Source organism: Tribolium castaneum, chromosome 3 (genome assembly GCF_031307605.1).
Source record: "Tribolium castaneum strain GA2 chromosome 3, icTriCast1.1, whole genome shotgun sequence".
NCBI lineage: Eukaryota > Metazoa > Arthropoda > Insecta > Coleoptera > Tenebrionidae > Tribolium > Tribolium castaneum.
The window spans coordinates 20,211,531-20,232,398 of NC_087396.1; the positions used below are offsets into that span (position 1 = coordinate 20,211,531).

The following is a 20,868-nucleotide window of genomic DNA, read 5'->3' on the forward strand; positions in this document are numbered from 1 at the left end:
TTAGACGTGTGTTAGAAAACCTAGTTGTGTATGAAGCATTATGCATGTATATTCTGCAGAGAAAACTGAGACATATTGATCTACAGTCGTGTGTACGTAGCACATACATGAGAAACTTTAGAACCTGTTCAAACCTAAGACCAATGAATCTTCTTAGCACTTACTAATAATTTACGTAGACAATAAATTTCTTAGATGGTATTACTGTACAATGTATGAAGTAATAACTAGATGGTTATGTAGTCACAATAAAGCTTCCATGCCTTGAATCCCTTGAACTACTCCTACACAAGTTATCGATCTTTCTATACCCTACAGATTGTTATCATTTACGAATTACTAATTTAAACGCAATTGGAAAACACTACGTTTTTAATAATTAATCACCAGTCCCACGAAAATGAAGTGATTTATCAGATATTAAAGTAAGTATATAAATAACTATTGATCGCAATGGACGAAAACACGCATGTAATTTACACCGCGGGATATTTGGACACACAATACTTAATTATTTTTATTTTTGCTTTTTGACGTAAGGCAAATGATTAAGTAGTTTAGTGATACAACAAAACAGTACCCGACTTGGCTTATCACAGTCGACATGCGAAAAAAGAACGTGTTGGAATGAAGAATAATAAAAATGTTAATTTGCATTTTAAATAAATACACAGTTTTGCAACATGCAAGAATCTGAGTGTAAATCGACTTTATCGTCTTATTTATGGCCTGCCTACAGCTGTTCCCAATTTTCGAGCTTTATTTCTCCAGAATTAACAAAATCAAAAAAATTTATCTATTGAAAGACACACTTTGAAATAAAAGCTCACGCCTCAAAGCTTCGACTAGAGTCGTGTTGACTCTCGAGTTTTAATATTTTCGTTATTTAAAACTTGGGTACACATTATTACACAAACAACGCTCTGAAATCGCTTCCAGTGGTCTAAAACCATGAATTCTAGTTTTAATAAGAGTCCTCTCTCTCCGATATTAAATATTTTTCGTTTATAGCCCCGAGTTGTCAAAAGCTGGAGTCGTAAATGCCCGTTTATTAAGTGGAAGTATCCTGCTGGTGTTGCTTATCCTGCAGGATATCCCTGTTTTGGCTTTTCTCGCTTTTAATCAGCATAAATTCGAAGGTGGAAGTCCATGGCTGGACTGAAGGGCGCACAATCTGGCCCTGTGTGGCAGAGAGCGAGCGCTCCTTTAGTCCACATCCATCTGCGCCGGCTGGCGACGTGCGCTCGGAGGGCTTCCAGCAGAACTCGCGGATTTATTCAGTTGATAGCAGACGTTTGTCTTGCGTGCATGCACACCACCCACGAACTCGACTCGACTTATCCGCGATCTCGAACATCGCTAACGAACGACTTTGACTGACACTCTTCGAGTGCGGCTGACAGGTGCATTACCACCAGTGAGTGACTTGTGACGCTCTCAATGAACCGATTTACAAGACTTTGACTACTAATGACACCGGGGTCCTAATGGAACGGGCGCTCTGAAAGGTACCCATTTATGGCGCCTTCTCTATGCATGATCTATTTACTCCCACCATGGCTTATGTCACACTAAGAGGCCAAAGCTGGCAGCCTAATGACGTGCCATGTGCTCGGATGATTGACTTTTATCTAATTTTCCAAAGATTCGGAAATGATTTGATAGTTTATGAACTGATTCCAGGAATAAAATTAAGACAGGACAATGTATTATTACAAAAGCCAGACTAAAAAACCGTGGCCTAACTATAACTCGTGACTACTCTGGCGGGCTTTGCACTAGGTTTATTCAAGTTGAATTTTTTTTTATAGAGACATAAAACTCTTGTGACCCATTTCGTCAAAAGCACAGGTACGAGGTGTAGCTAGAGATTTGTCAATTTTTATTTTTCATGCTGTTGATAAAAAAATGTTCCTATTGACAACACTGGTCATACTGATTTTGGATTTGATGCCAAAAATCACACTGATTTAAAAGAGACACGACAATTGCTGTCACTTTTTTTTAGAGAATTGTTAATACGTAATGGGAGAATACCGAACCAAGTCACTTTTTTTAAACTCTTGTAAGTGTCTTAAGAAGAATGCACAAAATATGTGTCCGTAAATTTTGAAACAAAAAATCGAACTTTTCACAATAGAAAAAATCGTCAAGAAAATATTACATATGTTCCTATGTCTAAAACATGAAAAAAACATGAAAAAAAAGACAATTTAGACAATCATATTGGGACCTATCATATTTTGCACTGCCACTGCAGAAATGCTCTACGATGGTTTTGCCAGGATTTTATGAGGGTTCTTTTTAAAGTTAAGAAAAAAAGGTAAAATTAAATTACAGAAGTTTTCTGAATCCTAGGGTCTACGCAAAATATATCAAAGATTCGTCGCTCGAGTTTGAACATTTTACTAACTTTCATTCGTTAAAAAACTTAAATGTGGTTTTCTAGACAAATGTCACATCTTTTGCCGCTACATTATTGAACACTGCCGACTTAATTTCATAGTCAGAAGCCACTGGAAACAGAAATGTAACTGAACACATTGTATAAATGTTTTATGTACAGGAATAGAAGCAGTAGGTAAGTCTATTAAATGTTGCTATGACTTAAAAGATAAATGGAAAATTGAAGATCTTGGTCGTTCGTATAATTATATTTTCATAACTGTTATTAATTAACTGTTAATTATTTTTAGTAAAACTAAAAATGCTTACTCTAATGAAAACAACAATTAAATTTCAAATATTGATATAATTGTATAATACCTATTGTATAATACCTACATGCTGGGTGAGTTTGCTAAAACAATTTTTTACTATATAGGTACCTACACCTCAAAAACTACTCTATTAAATATTTTATTTTTTGTTTTTAGATGTATTTTTTTCAGAATTATTAAAATTAATTAATCAAAATTATCATACCAAAATTAATTAATTCTTAATCGTCATGGAACTTGCTACTGATGAATGTTATTTAAGAAATCTTAAATATTTTTTATGATTTAAGTTGCTCTAAAGAAGCTACGAAGTTTTTATTTTCAAGTGTAATTGTTATTACTGTAAATTTAAAAAAGTTTTACATCTAGTTAAACTACTTTTTTGTACATTTATTTGTAGTATTATTCTTTTAAAAAGAATTGAACATAGTCTAGCTGTTTATTTAAAATATATAAAAATTTTAAATAAAAAAAAGGAAGAAATCCGAATTTCCTATCTTTTCTAGTTGTACCTACATTACAACTTCAATAATCCGGATTAGTCACTGGCCGTCCGGATTGAAGGGTTTTCCGGGTTTAGCGAAGTGCTTTTTATTTAATTTATTACGAAAAAACTAATATTTTTTTAACGAAAATAGATTTATACAAAAAATAGTCAGAGTATTTTTTTCAGTTGAATACCTAATTTAAATCTTCATCAATATTAAATTATCTTAGTTTCACATGTGAAAGAGATTTTTCCCCATCCTCATTATCTCCTAATGGCTCTAATACAGACCATTAACTACTCTGGTGGATGTTAAATTTTTTATGGATTACTATGCTTAATCCAAAAATGTAACAGCATTTTCTAGAGTAAATTGAATACCATCATTTTGATCAATTATGAAGTACAATAACTTTTCTATGTTTTGAATTAAGACTATATCAAAAATTTTGATCCAAATTTATTTTTGATTCAGTAGGATGTGAGCGGGCATTGTTTTTTTATTTTACTACCTGTGTTATAATTATTATTTTTTTACAAAAAATTCCAATGCGTCTTGTTTGCTCTCTATTCGGAGATCAATAGACCTTGAGATTTCCAGGTCTTTTGAGAGAATTTTTGGACAATTAAACATAAAACAAATAGGGAAAAATACTTGGAAAACGAGTGTTCAAATTTTGCCCGAACTGTCGCTAGAGGTGAAACATCTAATGTGAGAGCGTCCGAACTACTGGAATATTTGATCTATTATTTACTTTTCTAGAAAAGAAAGCAGTAATAATTTAAATAAAACAGCCAATTTTTTTGTTCAATAAACGGTACCTATTAGTGGTTACAAATTATTATTCACATTTTAATTTTTAAATTTAGGATGTCGACTGAGAAGTGATTTGAATTAAGATACCAAATAAATCGTGAGTTTTTTCATAGTAATTACATGTTTTGTAAAATTATAATCTCTATTTTCTAAAACTCAAAATTATAGTTTGACGAATTTTTATTTGGGCATTTTGTTTAACTCGAAAATTCAATTTTAAACTTTTATTATTTTGCTTCCAAAATTCTAATCATTTTTGGGCTGCACTTAATTTTTTTTTCTATGGAGCTCACGTCTTGACAATATTTTTTAAATTTTGAACATACTTCCATCACTGGCAGTATTGGCCATAATGTGTGAAAGGAGCCAACGAGAGTTACAACAGCTTTACTGTAAATTAGTCAGAGTTACAAAAATTAGGCTTTATTTTATTTATTAAGACGAAACAGAAAATGGTAGTGTAGGTATAGTTGTCGAGCTTGTTGGAACTCGTGCCGATTCCATTTGGAGGCCGAACATAAGTATTAATGGCATATCTAACAATATTCCTGGCATGAAATAAGGCCCTGGTCGTGTATTTTGGCCGTAACCCACCATTAGAGCGCGTTGACAAAAGGGCGCGCGTGTCGTATGAATGGACGATGTAGAGGGTGAGATTACAGCGACCGGATGAATCAGCAGATGTGTTTAGTGGCTTCCATATCACGACACCTTCCTCCACTCCGGCATCGATTCAAATATCCCATGATTTTAAATTTAATAATACCCTTGCCAGCACTAAAGCAACCTATCGTGCATGGACGCCCTCAGAAACCGAAATTATTTACTCGGGGAAAATTGCCCATCGTCATGCATGTGTCGTCGAAATTATGACGATCGAATGCGATAAACAACAAAAAGAAGATTGTTTCCATGCATAATTCAATTCGGCTCTAGTCGTTGTACGATACCTTGTTAACACCACGTCCTTCTGCACTTAACAAGCTAAATTGATGTTAAAATGTCGTGTGGATAAGTGACACACTATGATATAGCACGTTATGCACGGAGATAACACTCCAAAGCTCACAATTATTATAATTCGCTGTTATCGCAAACCCCAAAAATCGAAACAATCATGCGGAATTATTTCGCTTTTGTGGACATTTCCACAATTCACTACGGGATAAAAAACTATAATTCATAATGGCCAATATGTTGCACCTTATACAGGGCTTATGATTCCGATGTTTTATTGTTGAGACACGTGCAAGGGTGTGTCTGAGGGGAAGTTTTATGACAGCTGGCTCTCCTGCACCAGAAACTTACAAAATCGCCCCTCGGATGCTCAAAATTATTGCTTTTATATAAAAAATATTTGAAACTAAAAAAAATATTTGGGGGAGTTTTTTTTTTAATGACAACCATACAGGGTGATCCAGCGGGTTGAAAGTTCTCATTAGTGATCATTTAAATATTAAAATTGACCTGACCTGACCTGACCTGTCCTGAAATTATTTTCAGAAATAAGCTTGACACTGCGACTGTACAAAAATATAAATCAAAAGATAGACAAAATTTAAGAGTTTTTTAATAATAATAATAATATTTATTTTATTTTCAACAGGTGAAACACCCAATTACAGAAAATAAACTTAAACTTAATGATCGTGCTGCAAGCAAAAACTAATAATTTAAATAAACTAAAACAAACTAATAATAATACTATAATAATAAATTAAGAAACAAGAACTAAAATTAAATTTTACCTAGCCACTAAAGTAACTAATTATATGATTTTTAATGTAATTAAATGAATGAAAATGAATATCACAACTAGTGCTAATTTTGTTAAAATTACTACACATTACATATAAAGGTGACTTTAATAGATCATTCGTATTACAACTGCAACTGTAAAAAGTCATGGGATGCCGTGAGTTAATTCTAGGAACCAGAAAAATTATCTTATTAACAAGAGCAATACAGTCAATCTTGTTGTTTAGTAATTTATGTAAAAATGCAATACTTGAGATAATTTTCCTAACTTCTAGAGAATTGATATTAAATGTCCTTAAAAGCACTAGTTGGTCACATCCCTTATCGGGGTAATTTTTAAAAGAAATATACCATAGCAGTTTCAAAAATTTTCTTTGGACTGATTCAATACTATTTATGTGTGTGGCATATATAGGTGACCAAATAATTGCACAATATTCTAACTTGGAGCATACAAGGGCAAAAAATAAGACTTTTAAGGCTCTTAAATTAGTAAACTCTCCACAGTTGCGATAAATAAATCCTAAAGTTTTATACGCGCTATTAATAATATTTGTAATATGATTCACAAATAAAAGTTTGTTATCAAAGGTAACTCCTAGATCTTTAAATGTGTCTGTTCTTTGTAAAATGTGACCACTAACATTAAAACTATACATGATCGGAATTATCCTATTTGTGTAAGACATAATAAAGCATTTAGATATATTTAGGTTTAGCCTATTAGCTTCGCACCACTGGAGGAGATTGTTGATGTTATTCTGCAAGACTTGACAATCATTACCGGTTTTTATGATATTATAAAGCTTAAGGTCATCAGCAAATAGAAGACTGTTACAAGTTACTGCTGCAGTAATATCGTTTATAAATAATAGAAATTTTTTAATAAATTAGGGAAATAGAAACCCAAAAGATCATTTCTTCTCATTTACAGTAAACCAAAGTGTTTGGTAAAATGATCGGGGAAAATCCCAATTAGGGCCCTTTCGGGCTGGTAAAAGTGACACGCGGTACATTTGCCTCAAAGCGGGAAATGTCCTCCGGAGACCGTAAAGACTGTTTAATTAGTCGGCAAACATGAGCGTACGTTATTCATGTAAATATTCCGCTATCACTGCTAGAAAATTGGTTCTGCAGATTGAGTGGAACATCTCCAAAGTTCCAGTTTTAGTGTTTTGTGTACGTGCCGGACCGACATTAGTTCCGCAAGTGCAGCAGCACTTTAATTTTACGACAAGCTGAACGACCATTAATAAATAATTTCAATTCATGTGCTTATTTTAGATAATTATCTTTACATTAGGGAAGGGCCGGAGAAGGGTTTCTAACGTGCTACAAAATTAATTACATTAGTGTTTAATTACTTAAGGGCGAAAAATGCGACTTGGTAGTTCCAAGACGGTTTTTAAGTGCTAGGAGAATTGAGATATTGCAGTTACTTTAACTTGTCAAAATAGGTCACCGAATAAAGTTCACGATAACAGAAAAGAAGACGCCATTTTGCTTCGTAAAGACGCTCTAAATATAATTGAATCGATAAAAGAGTTAAGATCTTTTTGGGGATTGATTTTTACGTCCTTCCTGGCTTTAATGAAATAGTTGCGCTGCAGTGGATAAAAACCAAAATTGAATTAATTTTTCGTTTAATCTCTGATACTGAATGACGGATGACAAACGCTGACACGTATTGTGTACATTTAAATTTATAAACCATGTCAGAATAATCTCATCCATTCAAATAAAAACGAAAACTGTTATTAATTATATTCCGAATAATGGTTTTAGTTAGATTTTTGACAATGTTTTATTCAAATTGATGATCGTATCTGGAATGAAAACAGCGCTTGGTTTTATCACTTTTCATGCATCTCTATTTATGACGCCGCTTGATATGTGAAACACAAAGAGATCAAACAAAATTTAAATTAATTTAAGACCGAACAGGCAAAAGTAAACTTGACTCAAAAAAGTGTTGTAAAGACCGGCAATAAACTCTTCCGCCCTGGAGCTATTAGCAGTTCAGTTTGAAACGCTGAAGGCAACTTACTGAAACACTGTAATAACTACAGTACGTTTCATTTTTACCCAATCCCTTTATTGCAACAATTTTAAACAAAGGCGTGCCTGATGCAAATTTCCCCTATTTCTCACGTATCGCATTTAAGCCGTTTTTTGGTGTCTCTTTTTCCAAGCGGGACAAAATGCATTTTCATGAAAAATAATTCCGTCTTAGCGGTATGGAAATTCGTTATGCAAATGGCGTCGTTATGTAAACCAGTATGTAGAACATTAAGTTTCGAAAAGCGCATTTGAACTGGCTGTGACGGGCACTTTTCGGATGGATATACGAGTCTTGTTGGTAAGTTAAAGTTAAACGTGTTAAACTGGCACATTGTCTAGTCTAGACTCCAGAACGTCGTGATGCGGTTCGAGGAAACAGACACGATGATTACGACATGATGTAGTTGTGCTCTATTCAATTTCGCAAATGCAAGATGTGCAATGGTCGTTTCTCTAAAACCACTTACACGCTCAACCTAATTTCTAAGAATAGGGCTGATAAGCAATTTGGCAACAAGTAGATTTGGAAATGAGATGACCTATTTTTAAACGATGCACTATACGGACACCGATTTCCAGTCCTAGGAAAAATTATAGAAATGAATAAGGACATCAGACTACTTAATTGCAAATCATTGGTTTACGAATAGGAATTTGGAATAGAATTATTCACAGAGGATGAAAAAAAAGCTCGGTTGCGTTTTTACAAAACCAAACATCTGAGGGATGGAATTTACTAAACAAAAAAACGTTACCTTTTGGTCAAGATTAAAATAAACATGGAGTGAATCCAGTATGACATAATAGAACAAATCAAAGAAGAAACATTCTACAAAAGCACTCACCAAAATTTATTTTTAAAGTTTTAAGTGCATGTACAACTTCGAAAGATTAAATCATGTAATAATTTCTAGTTCAGTCTTCAGTTAACAAAAATACATGTACCCAAGTATATAGTAGCTTGAAAGCTTTAACTTTAAAACTTTATTTATTCTGCAATGTATTCGAAATTTTGAGCTCTAGCTCCGATCTTTCTCGAACTTTGATTCATCAAAAGCAAAAGAAGAAAATTATACGGTATAGGTACTCTTTTTTTGCTTTTTTCTAGTTACGAAAGTATTTAAAAAATTAATTATTTTGGCTAAAATCTAGCACATGATTGTCGACTCACAATTTTAATTAGCTCGAGAAAACATTTTCTTCCACTTGTTTTCAGTTTCAATGTCTAATTTTTCACTAGATTTCATCAAAAGATACCGGACGTATAAGTTGATTCTACAATTTTTTGTGACTTTTAGCACGTTTTTGACCGAAAATGGTCATAATTTCTCTAAAAATCACCAAATGTGTGTATTTTCTAGTCAAAAATAGTGGACGTGCGCAAATCCTACTATGGATTCGCAGCGGCCATGATTTTTATTAACAATGTTTTTCGGGACTTTACTAAACAAACTCAGTTAACTAAAAATTTTTAGAGATAAATTAAATATTTTCGTTTAATTTTTTTTTATAATTTAAGAAGTAAGTCATCTAAGGATTCAACGCTAAAGTTTGAAGTTATGTTTCACCTTTACGTTCATCTCTTTTTCTCTCAAAACAAAAAGTACGTTTACAATTTGGCGCCTTTACGTACTTTTACATTTTTGCTGCATAATTTTCTTATTGTCAGTTTTATGCTCCGCTTTACGTTTATACGTCTATGTGTTCTCTCAATCTCTTATTTTTGCTTACTTGTTGTTTCACTTACCTTTTCTACACTTTTTTTCATAGAAAAATTGTTACCCTGATCCGGGTGCGAACACACGACCTCCCCTATCTTTTGCAGATATTTTAACACAAACTTTTTAAATAAATCAATATTACAATCTATATAATTGCAATAATTCACCTAAAACGCAAATACATTCAGTTCAAAAGTCGGCGAATTAGCTCGAGAAAAAATTTTCTTACACTTTTTTTCAATTTAATTCTCTCATTTTTCACCAGATTTCATCAAAAGATACCGGGCGTATAAGTTGATTCTACAATTTTTAAATTGTTTTCACTTTTTTGTGACTTTCAGCACGTTTTTGACCGAAAATGGACATAATTTCTCCAAAAATCTCAATTTTGTGCATTTTCTAGTCAAATTCGAAATTTCGATAATAGGACACATCAGTCAAATTAAATGAATAAGTTTAAAAAATGAACTTTTTGTAGATTCATTTTTTATATTAACTGTGAAGTCTCGAGTCTTTAGCTTAGTAACGCCTTTAAAAAATTACAAAAATTATTCCCAACATTACCTGAAATTAAATTAAGCGAAGGCAAATGTATTGGTCCTCATATAAAATGATATATTCCATTTGCTAATGCAGGTTGTATAATGATTGCCTATATCCTAACATTTGTGTAACCTTTTCTAATAAAATTGTGATTGTGATACGGCAAAAATGTTCGAAATCGTGTATTTAAAAAAACTGATTTGGTTCTCTAATTGCATGTTATGCAGAAATAGGGGTTGAAAATCCTAAAGCAGCTGTCTGTTTGACACCACCTATTAGCGGCTTGATGTTTTCCGTAATTAGGAATCACTTTCCCGACTGTTTTAGACAGTTTTGTCTGTACGTAATTAAAAACCGAATTTTTGGTTTCGGAAACGTTGCTCTTAAACCTCCGTCCTCACCTTTCCCCTCGTCAGATAATCCACTAGTTCTAGTTTTTTGTCGTGTTCATGAAGTCATTAAAGACAGCTGTACTAACAAGCCGCTGTAAAAAGCACCCGCAAGCTTCGTGATTCAGTTCCACTGACCGGAATATCCTCGCCTTAATATAGTTATTTAAAAAATGTAATTTCGGTAATGATGGGGTGCGCTTGATGGTCCGAGGTAATAGCTATAATGACCTCGCCTATCTTCATCTTCAGATTATAAAAGTGAAACCCGTCTTGAAAAACCTCGATAGCTCTATTCTTGATGAACGGAAGCAATTCTCGTGCAAATACTTGCTCAAAACGCTTTACATGTCTAGAAACAATTTCCTCGTTTTCTGGCTAGGAGCTCTCGACTGCACTTAACTCCTCGCAGAATGCACTTAGTTTGCCATATCTGCAGGTATAGATAAAGGCGCGTTTTCGACGAGAATCGCTTTGTTTTAATTACAAGATATTTCCCTTTTGAGAAATGCAGCGCGTCCAGAGGGAGGCTTCATAACTGATAAATAACTTTAGTTGTAATTTTGCAGGAATTAACGCTCCGAAGGGAATTTATGAAAAATACCGGCAACCGACTTGATAAGCGAATTCGAATTATTCGCGAGATTCTGGAAGTGACACTAATTCAATTAGCGATAAGTTTCACGTGCAGATAAATGCTACAAATAGACATTATGTTCTCTTCCAGCAATTACCGTTTTACCCGGTTAACGCAAACGAAATTAAAACATTTTGTTTATTATTTTGTCAAATGTTCAAAACTGTAATTGCACTATCGATTCATCGTAATGCGGGGTTATTGAATTTTACATAATTTGCAGTTAAACATGAAAGAAATTTTCATAATCCATGGCGTTTCCTGCAATTTTCCGCAGCTTATCACCACGTAATGGTAAGGGACGTCTTTGTGAGTGTTGGCAATGACTGTAATTGGACGCCGTGTTATTACAAACACTCTCCCCTAGGCTAGTTGGGAGGATTTTTATTTTTATCTGTTCAATTTTCACCGATAAAAAATGTAGGTGTGTATTCAATTTCCCTCCTTTGTATCTTTTTATTGAAAGTCACTGAAAAGTTTATTTGTGCAAACTTTTCGGGCGCATATTCATCTGAAACATCATTGATTTATTCTCAGTTGGCTTTTAAATCTTGTGTAAATGGGGCCCGACATTGTCCAGCTACGATGAATTTATCGATTGTATTAACATGGCGGATGCAATTAGAATCAACTATAGTGTAATAACAATTAATAATTATTATTCCCCAAATTTAATAGAGCCTGTAATGCATATAATTTGGTTGCGAAACAGCAGATTAAATAAACTTTTGCGAAAGGGTTTCCTGTCAATGTTGTCCTTGTTTCTGATTTTAAAATAACTAAATCCGGAAAAGTGGAAAAATTGGAATTGGTTTTGCTTGTATCACGGAGGGGGGATTTGACTGATTTAATATTCAGTGGGTTTATCTGCCTAGAAAATAGCTGTCTCTTCTCGTCAATAATTCAGCATGCAGGGTTGTCTTCCTAGCTCCGGGAACCTTATAGACCTATCAATTTTTTATTTATAAAATGATCTGATAGTGAGGGACCCGAGGAATTTTTCCTCGAATTTATTTTCCTTAGAATTCGTTACTTTTGATTGAATACACGAAGTGGAACCGGTGCAAAGTAATCAAGCAGAACGCATGTCCACTCCACTTACCTCCAACAAGAAATATTGGCGCTGTAACAACCCAAAAAGTTCCAAAACTGCATATTATTTGTTCCGCATGATTTATCGGCGATAATTGACGCACACAAACGGTAAAACACAGTTTTTTGATTCGGTGAAACAGTCGGAAACAAAAAATAACACAATTTCGTAAAATCGAAGCTAAATCAAAAACGCCTCCGTGCTTAAACTTCCAATGAACACCTACATAAAAGGATAACATCTTCGGCAAATAAAAGTTAATTATTTCCTGTTTACACAGCTAACTAAACGGGTTGTGTAAGTGACCGCTCGGTTAATTGGCCGACCAAACACTAATCTATTTAAGAATTATTATTAATTTAATTCCATTAACGCAAGTTACAGTTTTTAGAGTCATCGTAATTAATGATTGATTCACTTTGCCACAAACTGGATACTTAACGTGGAAATTTACTGGATTTCGTTTTAAAATTTTTTAAACATTGGAGCTTTGAAAATGTGAGTCATGCCTTAATGATGTGTAAATTCCAAAAGTGCAACGTTGCTGTTACTCATCGATCGGTTTGCTTTTTTCTCTCATTAAACCGCGACCAGATTTCCGCTTCATATAGCAGGATACTTCTAATTAGAGTGTTTTAAAATAGGATGTTTCTTTTATCATGCTTATTCCCTCCGAAAAAAACAAAATTTCCATAAAACGCTCATAAATTACCGTGTTATTTCAAATTGCTCTAAGAGTGCCTCCACCGGCTTTTCCGTTTAGAGAATAGTAAAATCGGTGAAATAAATTTTATGATTATTTAAGCAGTGGAGTGTGTTTCTTCGGAACGTATCAAGTTCTAGTGGGGTTGATGTCGTGTGACATTTATGAAGTTAGTTTCTTGCGGAAATTCAAGCCGTATTATTTCAATGTTAAGTCAATTAGAGCTTTGCTATGAAAGATTGTGTCCGCTGGGAAATTAAAAGTTTACAAGAGGAGATCAAGCTTTGAAGTGCAGTTTTTGGTCGCGGCTCAAAAGTGGTGTAAATTTTCATTGTGTGTGTTTTGTTTCGCGTTCGAATGAGCCGGGACAGGTGTATTGAAAGCAACAAAAGAGTTGATAAGATAAAATGAGTTTGTCGCGTCGACTTGCGCTCACATGCGGCCATTATTTATTTAAATGTATTCCGGTTTGCGCTCCGACCAGAAATATCTTCGTGTAAGGTAAATCAAGTGCGCCGTAGCTCATCGCCCAATCCCCGAGACACACGTGGTATGCAAAACGTGGAAATATAATCTCGTTTATTGTAAATCATATTCAATCTCCATGTATGAATTTCAAGTCGACTCTAATGGGTTTACCTCTTTAATTTTTCATACAGGCTGGACCGGCAGGGGTTGCAGAATCTAGTTACCGGAGATTGAATGCGCCGCCGTGATTGGCAAGGGAACTGTCAGGTTTTATCATGGTTTGGCAGCACTTCGCACTGCTTATAGCCTTTATTATTCTCCACAACTGAAAAATATTGATTTTGCATATGAATGTCGAGCCCTCCTTTTTATTCCGATTGCTGATTCCGCTCCGACGATTGCTCCCAGATGAAATAACCGCCTCCACACTTCACCGACTAATTCTTTCTTACTCAAATCGCAAAAAGGAAAGTGCGATCAAAGTCGAAATGTTCGCATGACGAGATTAAACTTCAACATCAGATTGCATGCATTATGACATCCCAATTCCTATTTGGACAGTTTATTAAAACTTTTTAACAAACGAACTCAAGAATAAATTGCTTCCAGAATCGCGCAAAAAACACAAAACAAAGTGAAGACCATCTCTAATAAATCAAAGGCAACGTGAGATTTTTTCTACCAAATTTGACAACGCTTTTAACTGCACTAATCCGAACAGTGCATCGAGACTGAATTTGCATTCGTGAATCCGAGGAGACAACACAGTTTTTTTTAATAGCTTTAAATGTAATAGTTTTGTCTTTTCGGATCAATTTTTAAGAATTTTTTAAACAGAAAATAATTTAAAAAATGTATGGTGTTGTCATCTCAACATCAGCATCATTATATTCATAATAAAAGTATTTTTGAAAGGTTTTTTAATCAGAATTTTTTTTTTAATCAGAAAATTTAACAAATTCTAAGTATTGCTATCCAGTTATTGGACAAGAAATGTCAAGACCGTTCTTCAAATAGCTTTCAAACTTCTTACTCCTTATAATTTTTATTCTTAGATAGATCATATTGTTTTTTTTTCTTGGGTTATACTAGTATTTTATTAGTCTTGGGTTATTATTATTTTTAACCATCTCTTCTAATTTATACCATAAATTAACATTTTTCATAAAAAAATTGTTATCGTCTATAGAGATTTGGTTTTCTTCGTAATTTATCTAATACTACCTGTTGTGTTTCCTTATTTTTTTATTTTTCTGATTTTTTTACATACTTTTCCTTTTTTTGTTTATGTTTTAATTGTATTTTTTTTTGTTTTTTTTTGTTTATGTTTTCTTTAATCTGCAGCCTTTGTCTCTTGTATTTTTATATTAAAAAATCCAATTTTCAGTTTCTAATAATTAGTTTAAAAAACTCAAGTGCATATCAATGAAAAGAACGTATAATTACTTACAAAATATCAAGAAAATTACAAAGAAAAAAACACTGAAGAATACCGTAGTTTCAAAAATATCTATTATTTATACATTTTCTTATTGAATAACAACACCTCTGTATACATGCAGATTTATTTTAATCGCAACTTTTTCTGTTCTCTGGTTCTCTGGTTATACAGAGGCTGTTCAAAAAGTTGCGCACCAATTCAGTGTTATGTTTTATGTGTAGATTAGGGGAAAACATTGAAAAAATTCATAAAAATCCTTTTTTTTAAGTTATTTACTATTTTTTTCAAACCTATTTTGGTACGAATATTCTGTCGTTTCTTGCCATGTTGCTCTGTTCTACATAAATATTTCCAATCATAATTTATTCAAGTTTTTTTGGTATAGGAATAATTATTATTGAAAATTTACCTAAAAATTCATTTTGCAAAACTCTAAGGATTATGTATCAGACTTTAGTGATTAGCATTATTGTCTTTTGCAATTATTTTACTGTTGCGCTTCCGTAGCTCCAGTTTGCAACTTTGTCTATTATTTTCTGAGAAACTGAATTCAGTTATCTATTTAGAAACAAGAATTTTGATAACACTGTTCTAAACTTGAAATTCAATTTTCGTGTCTATTTAATTTGTTGCTCCAACTTTCTTACTACATTAATCGTAAAACAACATACACCAGTATCTTGCCGAAAATCAAATTATTCGCACACTTTACACTAACCATCATCCGTCCTAATGAAAACAATCTGTTTGCGATTGTCCGTTCCCAAGCTGTGCTCTTTGAACCACCTCATTGTGGACGTAATCCCACATGAGAACTGCCATGTGAACGGCATATTTTACATAATATTATAGATTTTAATCTAGTCCGCTCCATTCGGAGGGTTGTGAATATGTAGGTGTTATCGAACAAGAGTGGTCGAGTGCAAATCTGGCCGTATTGATGGCTTTCCCGATCACCGTTCGAACGCAATATGACGGTGTCAGGACCAGATGACGGCAACCTCCAGGGGACGCGAAACCGCGGCTTTGTCTGTACTTAAAATATCTCCGAAAGCTCTCCATCCCGGATCTTTCAGGCGATTGCCAAACGCTCCCGCATAATCGAATTTGCGAAACAATTACAGAAAACCAAATAAAAACCGAACGAAATTGGACAACAATGGGCTCCCGGAGTGGCCGCAGCTTACATTTGTATGACAAAAGCTCTAATCGCGTTAGTGCCGATGACTCAACCAGACTGAATTTTTCGTAATTGGGGCCCAAATTTGAATGTTTGATAAATGTGTTCTGTAAACATTTAATAAATGCCGTCGTGTTTTGGGAAATTGAAGTGTCATTTATCAAAATTATTCCGAGCAAACGCGGGAAATGTTATATGCAGCAATGTGATATCAATTACGAAGAGGGGCGCCGTAATAATAATAATAATTCAAATTAATTGTTTTGGAATAAGCGCTTGACATTTCTCTCGTTCTTCCAAATTGTTGCACATAAATCCTCCCGGAACAATAACTATTGTTAATATTAATTTGGCAGTTATTTTGCTAATGTATCCCAACGTAAATTGCTAATCACTGCACGACATGATGAGCATAAAACCAATCAATATTCAGTTTACAGCGCTGGAACAAAGAGCTGGTAAATAAATGAGGTAAGATTAATTCAATCATTGCGATCGTATCGAGTTAAAAGTTAGTGTTTAATTTCAGCCAATCATAAGTTGCAACTTCCATTTCCAACCGACATGCAACCTCCCACTTTTGTGGTATTTTTTCTTCGAATTATTGAATAATAACAAGTGCCTGACTTTGTGCAATTTCCAGCTAATCTTGATTTGAAAAGTAATTTTGTAATGGGCACAAATTGCCATTGAGAGAGGAAGCAATTCCGCACGCATTGTTGGGCAAAGAATTTGCAAGTTGCTTCTTGTCACTCACTCTAACATTTCAATAAATAAGGACCACATATGGTGCAATAAATTCAATAAATACCATGTATTTTGTAATTCCGGTCTGCACCCCTAAAACCAACCAGCGAAACTAACTATATTGTCAGACCACCTGTCCCAGTGACAGTTACTAAAAGTGACACTCCCTTCTAACATTGCCCCCGGACCGTCTCTTTTAACCCTTATTTATTATTTAGAATTCGGAGATCGTTTTTAACCGTGGCGTCCGGAATTGTGCACGTTTGGACTTGAATAAATTTATTATTGTTATGCCTGACGCTTACACCATTATGCTTGAATTGGAAAAGAATAAATTCTACAACTTTTGTTTCGTTTTCAAAGTTTCAACGTCATTAAACACCTACATACAAATTATTCGAAATTGGCTTACCTTTAATAGCGAAAGTATTCAAACTTTTCGAAGAAGTAATCAAGGAATCATTGATGAAGTTCGATAATAACAGCTTCTTGTAGAGTTTTCTTTTATTACCACAGCGATCGAATTAGCACTACGCCATAATTAGCAACAAAGTTGCGACTGTTTGAAAAAAATTAATGATCCCATTTTGAAATTAATTACAATCTTGGATTTTCAGCCATGGTGTTTATTTTAAATAGGTATAATTTTTAGCAGACCTACTTTATTTTTTTAACTCTTATTGTTTTTTATCTACATTTTATAAACAGATTATCAAATTGCACTGAAATTGGTTATGGTTAAAAATATTTCAAATTAATCGTCGAAATATTTTTTAAATTTCTATCCTAATCAATTTTGGGGGCACAAAGTTACTTTAATTTCTTTATGAACCCAAGGGGACATTCTCTTTATTTCCCTTTTCATGTCAATATTATTCGATTCTTCGTTTCAAAACGAAGCACATGATGTTGACATTCGTTTTATTTGCTTAAAAATAGACTAAGTCGCTTGGGGCTCATTTAAATTGTCATTCTGTTGTACTTGTTGTGTTTAAAAGAGTTAATTTTTAATGCGTCCTCACTTAGAAATGTAGCTGAAATCGCTGGTAAATTCATCCTATGATGGCATCGTTTCTTTACTTTTTAAAAACGGACCAAATAAAGAAAATAAAATAAATAAGTTAATTTTATTTGATTTCTGGCTTTAAAACGAACAAATCTTTTGTCCTTTGTCCTTTTTTGTATCTCCTTTTTTCATTAAATGCCCCCAATATTTTAAATTTTTTCTTTTTTCATGATATTGTCTCCTAGTTTTCGATTCATAATGGACTTTTTCACTTCTAATTTTTTTTCAAAATTTCTGCATTGTTTTTGCATTCCGTTCATTTTATTATTTATTTGTCACACTTAGCTTCTTTTTTTTCTAATTTTGCTTTAATTTTTTTATTTTCTCCGTCACTGTGTCTATGTTTTTAGTATTTTCTGTTTTTTTTTCTTCTCTCAATATTTCCACTTTTTTCTTCTTTTATAATATCATTTTCTTTAGTTATTAATTCTTTAATTCATCAACTTTTGCACTTTTTCAAAGTTTCTTTAAAAATTCCTGCATTTCTGCATTTTTTTAATACACTCATATCGCTCTTTTTTTGTCTTAGCTTTTACTTTATTATTTTCTGTTTTCTCCATCACTATGTAGCCTTTGTTGGTTATTTCGTGTTTTTGTTTTCTGTATTTCTCTTATTTTTTTTATCTTTCTTATTGTGATGTCAAAATACATATATCCTGACACTTTCTTTTTCACTTGAAAGCATTTTTTTAATAAGAACAGTTTAACCTCAAAGAGGTAAAGTTTCTAAATTTTGCTTTATTCACGAGCAGCGTAGATAAAGTATTTGGCCATTTCTCCAAAAATTTCTCTGTGTCAATAATAAAAAAATGGTGCCAAAATCTTAAGTCTAAAGACCGTTCTAAAATATTTCGTAACTATTTTGTCAGCATAATCTATGCTTTTCATCAAAATTGATCAAGTTATTTTATTTCACTGTAATTTTTTTCAAAAAAAATTTTTAAAAAACTTTGGGGCAACGGCTTTGAGTTGGCTAATGTCTGTATATTTTTCGAATCCATAATTGTCTTTATTTGTGTCTGTGAACCGGAGTTTGGTGCCTATTGTCCATTAGCAAAGCCGTCCAGCATCTTGAAGAAAATCCAATTTCATCAGTTGAATATGGGAAAAGCTCGGAACGCCTCTTCGAACTTTGAAAGCTATCGGCTTTTCACAGATTGTTGTTCGTGTGCATGTTGCCAACGGAGACAAGCCATCTATACTTTATGACTGTGAAGGGAGCTTCCGTCTCTGCCTTATTGTGATCGTAAGTTAAAATAGCGCCACCCCCATCAACACAGTTGTGTTTGATCTGACGTCACTGGTCGTGAATTACACGCTCTGTTAGTGAACGCTCGGTTTATTAACAGACACGTCATTCCTCATGTTTTATTAAAGCCAACACATAAGTCACTCGGCCGCGGTTTATCAGCTTTACATGTAGCGTTTATCTCCTCAACGAAACTTCATCATTTCCCTCTAATAAGACACCCTCGAGGGCACAAATAATAAATGAGTTACTGATGTCCAGGACTGTCAATGAACAGATTGCTTGCTGCAATTACCCCCGTCACAGCTGTGCACCCTCAACTCTTCCAGATTTCCAAGATAACGTCAATGGAAACCCTTTTCATCATCACTAGCATCTTATTATCAGCACTGTCAGCACCACCAAGTCGTGAATCTCCGTCAATCACACCTATTTGGCCGGTTTTAAACACACATAAGCGCTTCTCTACTCTATCATTGCAAACACTTGACGCTTCCTGTGCCAAGTTTCCCCAATATTGATTTTATCTGGTTTAGGTCGGAGAGAATAACAAGGAGTAAGCTCCTTTGGTAATTAGATAATGGTGAACTGCAACTGAGTGGTTGTACATTTCTAATTAATTTATTGCTGATTGGAACCTTAATCAACATAAATTGACAGGCCAGCAGGCGAACAGCTTCTTCAAATAAAATAAAACTTGAAGTTATAGCGTATCGGGTTTAGCTCAAAGCTAACTAAACTATAGCATCGAAGTATCAAATATCCTGTCGAAGTCTAATTGTTTAGACGTCAGCACTTGCCACAGCTTGTGCAGTATTCAAGTAACGAATTCAGGAAAAAAGCCCACTCGGAAAAAAACTCACATAGAAAAAAAAACGCACTGAGAAAAAATCTCACATTGAATCCACCCCATATTGGAAAAAACTCACACAGAAAGAAAAAAGCCCACCCAGAAAAAAACTCACATGAATAAAAGTCCAACCGTCAAAAAGCTCACAAAAATTAACTCACAAGAAAAAAATTATCTCTGCTTTCGTGGACGAAATTATAATCGATAACTTGATAACGGAACAAATTTTCTAAAAACCCTAGCTTTATAATGTTAAATGGCACCCTATCTACTTTTTCGAAAAAATGTGATTACTCAAATATCTCAGAAACTACAACATATCTACCAAAAATAAAAAGCGATTTGAAAGAAAGTGGTTGAACTGTTGTTTTTTTTTTAATTCTTATCACTTGTCACCTCCGCGTTGCCACCTCGATCTGTTAAATATATTTAGAAAATTTTTGATTTGGTGCAAAAAATTTTTGGCAACAGCTGAGTTTTATGGGAAACAATAATTACGCCGATTCAACTGGGTAAAAAAAAATAAAATGCGGACTAGTTTCGGTTAAATTAATTAAACCATTCTCAACAAAAGGTGATAAAAAGGTTAAAAAGTTAGTTACCTACATCATAAATTAAAAATTGATTAGGTACATTTTAAAATTTAAAAATGGGCTTAAAAGTTAAAGGGATAGCAGACTGATGTTGATTTTGGTAAATTGTTAATTGACAGGAAATTCTTTAAAGTAGAGGAGGACAAAAAAAGAGTTTACTAACGAGGGGAAACTTAATACCCATTTACATTTTATATTGAAATTTTTTTTGTGCGTTTTTTGTATGTTTTTGGTAAGCTGGTATTTTTCTGTGTGAGTTTTTTTCCATGTGAGTTTTTTTCGATGTGAGCTTTTTTCTTTGTGAGCATTATTCTATGTGAGTTTTTTCTTGTGTGGGCTTTTCTT

The 20,868-nt window shown here is 33.6% G+C and overlaps 1 protein-coding gene across 2 annotated transcripts in view; it reads left to right on the forward strand.

Moving 5' to 3' along the window:
- Positions 1-1,220: 1,220 nt before the first annotated feature.
- The window catches only part of pxb, a 132,463-nt gene continuing 112,815 nt past the window's right edge, over positions 1,221-20,868 (forward strand). For both annotated transcript variants that reach the window (XM_015981406.2, XM_064355498.1), the window contains exon 1: positions 1,221-1,508. The gene's annotated coding sequence lies outside the window, so the exon portion shown is untranslated. The remainder of the gene's footprint in view (positions 1,509-20,868) is intronic.